The 8,256-nt window shown below is 39.7% G+C and overlaps 1 pseudogene; it reads right to left on the bottom strand.

Moving 5' to 3' along the window:
• Positions 1-6,778: 6,778 nt before the first annotated feature.
• Positions 6,779-7,707, bottom strand: LOC124960151 (olfactory receptor 4C46-like; annotated as a pseudogene).
• Between the last annotated feature and the right edge of the window lie 549 nt (positions 7,708-8,256).

Raw genomic sequence — 8,256 nt, 5'->3', positions numbered from 1 at the left:
GCCCAACCTTGGCCCCCTGCCCCTGTGTGTTGAGGAATGTGACATATCCTGTCCCCTCGGGCCAGGCAGGGCTGCAAGGAAGATTGCTTTTGGCAAAGAAAGCATAGCAGGAAGTCAGCACTCTGGGCTCATTTTATGGAATTACTCTCTTAACCTTGTGTTCCCACCATCCTCATCTATTTGTCCCCTTACACTATGACTGAGCAGTTCAATGCCTACATACACACTCAAGTAATAATTGGCACATGCACACGTGCCGATTGGAGGTGTGTACAGAGTCTACACACAGCATCTACTATCAGTAATACTGAGAAGTGGAAACTACCCAGAAGTCTATAAACCAACATCAACAGCTAAGGATCACTAGTTTAACAGTGGTTCACATTATGTTTTGAAAATATTACTTGCTGCTCTAAAATTGACATGTTGTTTTCTTCTTCCCAATCTTCTCTGCCCAGAACTTCTTCACTCTGATCCTCTCCTTTCTGATCTTCTCCTCCCTGATCCTCTCCTCTATGATTATCTCCTCCCTGATCCTCTCCTTCCTAATCTCTCCTCCCTAATCTCAGGAAATAGGATTCCTCTGAATGGACTCCTTAAAAAAAAAAAAAAAACCTGTTCCTCTGATTCCCTGGCAGAATCATGAACTCTGGGACAGGAGTCCCCCATGTTTCTCCTTCTTTAGCAAAGCAATAAAATATCTTTTTCCTTTTTCTCAAAACCAGATCTTCATTATGGGATTGGCGTCAGCATGAGGCCCGAGTTTTTGGTAACACTAGGAACATTGCTGGAGCTGAGAGAATGTACCCCAGGATGCAGCAGCTTCAGAGGTTAGCATTGAAACCTGTAGGGGAAGCAGTTCCAGGAAAAGGGTGACCATATTAGCTGCTATGCAGTCAATTATTTATCTATAGGGTTTCAATGATAACTTTTAGTTGCAGCTTCAATATCACTCACTTTGTTATGGGAAAGAGAAACCAGACTTTATTTTACCAGAGGAGATTAGCAAACCAAAATTCTGAACACCCCTGACCAATTTTTCATAACCTTTATAGGCTGTCTAGTGTCATAAATTTTCTTGCCTAAAATAGTACATAATTGGACACGAGGTTTCAAAAAACAACGCATGATGGTGCACAAAGGTCTTAGAGTGGGAACTGTTTACCAGAGCAGATTGCATAAAGGAAAGTCTTCTGTATCTCTAGCCTTCAATCCTAAACTTTCAGAGGAGCGTTTACACTTCAAAGGGACTGATTAGGTCCCAGGGAAAGTCCTTTACATTCTAAAAGGAAGGAGTAAATGGTGCTAATAGTTTCCCTGAAGCCCCGCTGGAGGGAATAGGGGGAGGGGAACTCTCGCTCCCCACACCCCCACCACTGCAGTTGGTGTCCTCAGTTTACTTTATATCCAGGCCTAGGTCAGTACCCACTACAAAAATAACCGGGCTGTGGACCAGACATCTTTCCTGACCACCCAACTCCCACCTCAGCTTAGATCATGCCTTCCTTATGCAGGCATGTGACACTGTGTCCTTTTTATAGTAATCACTTGTCATTTGTTAATGATCAGTTTCTTGCATAATGAGAGATACCATCTGAACAATGGAGGCAGATTTGTTGGATTTAAAGCTTAGTTCAGTCACCTACCCACTTTTTAATTTTTTTTTTTTAGTTGTTGATGAACCTTTATTTTATTCATCTATTTATATGCAGAGCTGAGAATGGAATCCAGAGCCTCACACATGCTAAGCAAGTGCTCTACCACTGAGTCACAATCCCAGCCCAACCTATTCACTTTGGGTCTTGATTAAGCTACTTAAATTCAATGAGCTTCAATTTCTTCAGCTACAAAATAAGATCAATAGCAGTACCTCTCACAAAATTACCTCTCATGATACGTTTAAGGGAGGGCCTGGTAATAGCACTCAAAAGTTTCTGTCGTTTTTCTTCTTTAATAACACCAGGTATATTTTAGATGTTAATGAACATTTGTTGAAAAGAAAAAAAGGGGGAAAAAATCCAGGTTCTAACTGCAGCCTGATAATTATCCTTTTTCTATAGATGAATTCTAAGCCTTGTCAAAAATGTCATTCACAGGTCAAAGGGACAGTAGGAGAAAGGGTTATGCACTTGGATATTTTGGCAGAGGCTCCTAAAATGAAATAATCTTTCCTAAAGAAAGTTTGCAAACTTGAGTCACCCTCTTGAATAAGACTCATAGTTCTATAGCATAAGTTTTAAAAGAGTTGAAAAAACAGAGATTGTGAGGATATCTGGGCAGATCTAACCACAAAGGCAATGCCTATCCCAGGTTCTAGATAAGGGGTTCTAGGGAGGTGATGGGAGATGGAAGGTTCAGTTCCAGGGATCAGAATATGTGACTGCATTGAGATCAGATACTTTGAAAGAAGGCTTACTGGAATTAGATTAAGGAGACGTCTCACCAGGGAACTTCAAATAAACTGCTAAAGTCTCGATGGTTGGACTTTCTTTTATAGCATTCAAAATGGCTACAGAAATATCTGTGACATCCTTAGGACTCAGTATTTTCCAGAGAAATGGAACTCACAGGAGATGCTCAGGAATCAATAGAAGATTATCTATCTATCTATCTATCTATCTATCTATCTATCTATCTATCTACTTACCTAGCTATCTCCTGTTGGTTCCATTTTTCCAGAGGACACTAACTGTAAGGAATTCCACGGAAACCACGACGGACACGGGAAATCACCTAAGGGAATTTATTAAGCAAACAGAGTGTCTCCCTGCAGGGTAAGAGAGAAAATGAGAGGAAAAGAGAAAGGAAAGAGAAAGGGCACGGGCTAGAGAGTGGAAAGCCAGGAGGAGGAAAAGCAAGTGTGTAAGAGAGAGAAGCAAGAGAGGAAAGATGGCGGTTGAATTCCACTGGGTTAATGCACCAATATCGGAGAAGGATACTTGCAAGCTGACTGATGAACCAATAGTTAGCTAGGATGTTCACAGATTGACAAATGGTTGAGAGGCAGGGAAAATGACTACAACGGAATGGGCAGGGGAGCAGCTGTATACATTATACTAACAAACACAGGGCTTCAAATAAACATTAATTTATTATAATAAAACATAATATGATTTATTTTAATTTATTATAATAAAACATAATATGATTTATTATAATAAATATAGGGAAAGTATTTATTATAAAGTATTATAGCTCTGTGTATATATTATATGTGTAATAAATACATACACACACACTTACGTGTTTATTATAAGAAATTGGCTCATGTGGTTATGGAGGTTGACAAGTTCCAAGTCCCACAATTGGCTGGAGACCTAGGAGAGCTAGTGGTAGATTTCCAGCCCCAGAATAAGGCCTGAAACAGACGCAGCGGTATAGTTCCAGTGCAAGTGCTGGCAAGAAGAGATGACGCTACGGTTCAAACCCAAAGCAGGAAAAAAAAAAACTGATGCTGCAGCTCAAAGATGATCACGCAGATGGAGAACTTCTTATTCAGTATTTTTCTTGTATCCAGGTCTTCAACTGATTGGATGAGGCCTCTTCCCCTGGAAAGGAAGACTCATCTTCTCCCTGATCCGTCTTCATTTATCCAGAGATATAAACCAGAAACTTGTTTCACGCATGTAGATGATGGCTTATCATCCACATGGAGATTTTTTGCTTATGACTCATAGTTCTTAAGTTCTCATTCTGATGGTTGAGTTGCATAGATGCGGAGCTAGAGATGGGCACATCCATGAAAATGACTTCAGCGTAGAAAGGATTGATGGAGGCGGACTATGATAGAAGATAGAAAGGGTGTGGTTTCCACAGGAGTCTGGTTTCCGTTTGGAGCTTTGTGAGCTCTGGAGGATACATTCTGCTGTAGAACTGGCTCCACCTGGAGATAAGGGAACCTGCCTTTATTAAACCCACCGTGGCCACTGGGTGGGCCCTGAAAGCAGTGGGCATAATCCTCCCATTTCCTCTGGGGCAGTTTGTGCAAAGAAGGGTGGGCCTATGACCTGTTAGCAGTTGTCACTCCTGTCGCCTGGGTGCACTGGCCTGCCGGAGGCGATTGGAGCTGGATGAAACAGTACCTACCAGTCTTGTCCTCACAGGCAACGCCAGACTTTGATCTTTTACACCTAAAACTTTACGATAATTTCAAACCGCTCTGTTGCCTCTAGTCTTGTACCCTTCAATCCATTTCCAATACTGCAGCTGAGGTTATCATTCTGAAAGTAAAATGGAACTGTATGAGTGTTTAGCTTGAAACTACTTTTGATGTGTCCTGATATTAGCATTAAGTCATAACTCACTTGAGAGAAACTTAGTCTGGACTTGCCCCATTCCTCTCTCCAGTTTCTTGGTTTGCTATTTACCTTTGACAAGCTCTGCATGAAGGAAAGTGCCTGCTACATAATGAGTAATCAATAAATAGTTGCTGAGTGAATATGTGCATTCATATCACAGTCATATGGAACTGATTGGCCTCCTGCACACTCTGCACTGCCTGGCCTTGGTCATATGTATTCTCCTAGGAATACCCTCCCCTCAGCCTCAGGCCTGTGCACTCTCCCAACTCTTATCCTTTGGACCCCCTTGTTGGTGTTTTTTTCATTTAGGAATCCTTTCCTGACTTTTGGAAAGAATTGTTTTTTGTCCCTTCACTATGCTTTCATGACACCATGTGCTTTGCACTATCTTGCCATTTATATCACTGGGGTGTGATTTCTGTCTGATTCTGGAAATGTTTTAGCAAAACATTCTGTGAAAGCAAGATCTGGGTTTCTTTCTATTCATTATTAAACCTCTGTCAAATGTCCATGTGCCTGATCCAATATTTGTTGATTAATGAATGACAGAAGGAAAGAATAGAATGTATTTAATCTGAAATTGCTTTGAGTGTGCATAGAGCCATGACACATATGAATGTACCACAGTGAATTTTACATTTATGTATGTCTATAAAGCATCAAAAAATCATTAATAAATAGAAGGAAGACCAGGAGAGTAGAGGAAGGGCAACAGGAGGAAAGAGAAAGAGGAAGTACTAGGGACTCAAGTGGAGTAAATTATATTCCATGCATGAATGATTATATCAAAATGATCCCCAATATTATGTGTAATTATAATGCACTACAAAAACACTTTAAAACTGAATATTTTTAAATTTTTAATTGACACATAGCAATTGCACACATGTCTGGGTTGCAGTGTGACATTTCAATACATACATCCAAAGTGTGATAATCAGATCAGGGTAATTGATATGTCTACCACCTCAGACATATATCAGTTCCTTGTGTTAGAAACATCCAAAATCTCTACTACCTATTCTGAAATATTCAATTTGTTGTTGTAAACTGTAGTTATCCTACTGTGCTGTGGGACAGTAGTAGTTATTCCTCTTATCACACTCCATACCAGTGCCCATCAACCATCCTCCTACAATCCCTCCCTCCACTGTACCCTTCCCTGGTAGAATATTTTTAAAAGCTTTTAGTAAGGAAATGTTGCCTCCAATTAAACTGTTTAGACAACAAAATATAGACAGCTCATATTCATAAGAAAATGAAATCTTTTTGAGAGCAGAGAAATGTCATGGTAAAATCTTCGCTCTTATGCTGAAAATCTGTTTCCAGAACTTTATCATTCCTCAGTTTCAGCAAGAGTGAAAACAAATGTGGTTTCCCTACAAGGATAATTAAAATTCTCATTAGAGTCTAAATCCAGTCAAGGTAGGAAGGAATTCCTTTATCTTCTTTACTTATTTTTTCCTGCTCTCCATGTATTTAATTTATTCTTCAGCCTTTATACTTCTGTCCATTTATGAAATATTTATTGTGTACACCAGGTCTTGTTCTATCTCATGGAAACTGCTGTAGTAGTTCATGAAATATGATTGCATGTTTCACAAGTAGAAACTCCTGACATTCCGATGCTCTTTCATTTGAGCAATCATCTTTATGATGGGTCAGCAGCAGACTTCTGGTGACAGAAGCAACACAACATGGATCTGAAACCTCCAGGGAAGCTTGGAATCATGCTGTAGTCGTCCTCACTACCCATCACAGGTGAATGGCCCATTGCTTTTATATCTGTGATACAGTTAAATACCATAGTTTCAGGAAACAAATAACCATTAATTTGGCTATATAAATACAAGCAGTTACTAATAAAAAAATATTAAATTTTTTCTTGCCTCATATGTGTGTGTATGTGTGGTTGGTGTTCAGCACAGTTCATTGTTCAATAAATTTCAGCTGTAATAATTTTCTGATCTTTTTATGTTCATTGCCTGGTAGGGAGCATAGGAAAAAAATAAAAGGTCTAAGAAATCACCGATGTTTGGCTGCTGACTCAATCATATCTATATTAATAACAATATTGGGAATTTCAATACCTTACCCTTCCTGCCAGTTTCCTCACCAGTAATATAAGAAGAATATGGTACCCATTGTTTCAGATCATTGTAGAGATGACAGCTCTGCACTAATATATATTATTTCTTTTATACTTTTTATTGAGTGATCACTTATGAACCCATATATAAGGGTGAAGTTAGTAAAACTAAGTACCCGTACTGTAGAATTTCCCCAATATGAAAAGAATGGCTATAGGTTAGGTTTTCCTGTTTTTCTTACATCCATTTCTACTCCCTTCAAGAATCTATAAATCAATTGCATGGATTTTTTTTTCTTTATCCAATGAGTATGCTTCTTTGAAATTATATAAAAGTTCCTTTTAATTTTTTCACTCAGTCAAATCAGTGTCGGGTTCCAGACGCATTTTATTTGTCAGCTGAAAAAACTTTCCTAATACACAGTTTTCTAACGGCATTTTTCATCTGGGCATTTCTCAAGGTGTAGATTAAGGGATTTAACATGGGAGTTATCATGGTGTAGAATACAGCAACTGCTTTATCAATGGCTAAGATGGCTGCAGGTCTCATGGACACAAATATGCAGGGCACAAAGAAGAGGACAACCACTGTAATGTGGGAGACACAGGTGGACAGAGCTTTGTGCCTACTCTCTAGGCTGTGGGTCTTCAGGGAACACAGGATAGCCACATAGGATACAAGCAGGAGGAGGAAGTTTAACAGGCAGATGAACCCACTGTTGGCAGCAACAAAGAGCCCCAGAGTGTGGGTGTCAGTACAGACAAGATTGAGCAAAGGGTTCAGATCACACATAAAGTGATCAACGACATTAGGGCCACAGAAGGGTAGTCGGACGATGAAGAGGATCTGGATGGTTGCATGGAGAAAGCCTCCCATCCAGGACACTCCCATTAGACGGCCACACACACGCCGGTTCATGATGGTTGTGTAGTGCAAGGGCTTGCAGATGGCCACGTAGCGGTCATAGGCCATCACTGTAAGCAGAATTATCTCAGCACCTCCAAAGAAATGTTCCCCAAAGATTTGAGTCATGCATCCATTGAACAGAATGATCTTCTTTTCATGGAGTGAATCTACTATCAATTTAGGGGTGCTGACAGAGGAATAACAGGCATCAATAAAGGAGAGGTAGGCCAGGAAAAAGTACATGGGGGACCCCAACAAAGGACTGGCAGCGATGGTGATCACAATGAGCACATTTCCTACCACAGAGATGATGTAGATGAGCAAAAACACAGCAAACACAATTTTCTGCATCTTCGGATTCTTGTAAGTCCCAGCAGAACAAACTCTGTCACGTTGTTCCTTTTCTCCATTTTTTTCATATGATGGCTAATTACCTGAAAAAATTATTAATGTGACCATGTGTTTATTAAATTTCTCCATTGAAATAAATAATAAATGTCTGAATTATGCAGAGCTGTGAACTCTTATGAAGTTTTTATTTGATATAGAAAAATATATGCTGAATTCTTGAGGATTACCAAAATTTTCTCCTGGGTGAAGAAGACCATAGGTCTGAGGAAATTTTGTGAACACCAGGGTTTGAGACATCTGTGTACACTTAATCATTTGAGATGACTGAGAATCCAGCTTGAATTAGCAGATCATGTACTAGTGTCAGCTAAGCCTTAAAAGGAAAGTAGATGATGGATCTTCGTGAATGAAACCTCAAGAATTTTCTCTGTATCTTTATGAAATGGGGGACCTCGAAAGTAATTGATGTTACAAATGGAAAGAAGAATAAGAAGAAAGGAAAATCTTGGACATTACCCTAGTAAAGATGTTTGTGTGCCTTGGGTGAGGTGGTCTGAGGCTCAGTAAGGGAGCAGAAGCCAGAGACAAGGGTCCATTAGCAGACTTTT

This window comes from Sciurus carolinensis, chromosome 11 (assembly GCF_902686445.1).
Source record: "Sciurus carolinensis chromosome 11, mSciCar1.2, whole genome shotgun sequence".
Classification (NCBI taxonomy): domain Eukaryota; kingdom Metazoa; phylum Chordata; class Mammalia; order Rodentia; family Sciuridae; genus Sciurus; species Sciurus carolinensis.
Note: the sequence above shows the minus strand (reverse complement) of the source record. Positions and strands in the feature narration are given on the sequence as shown.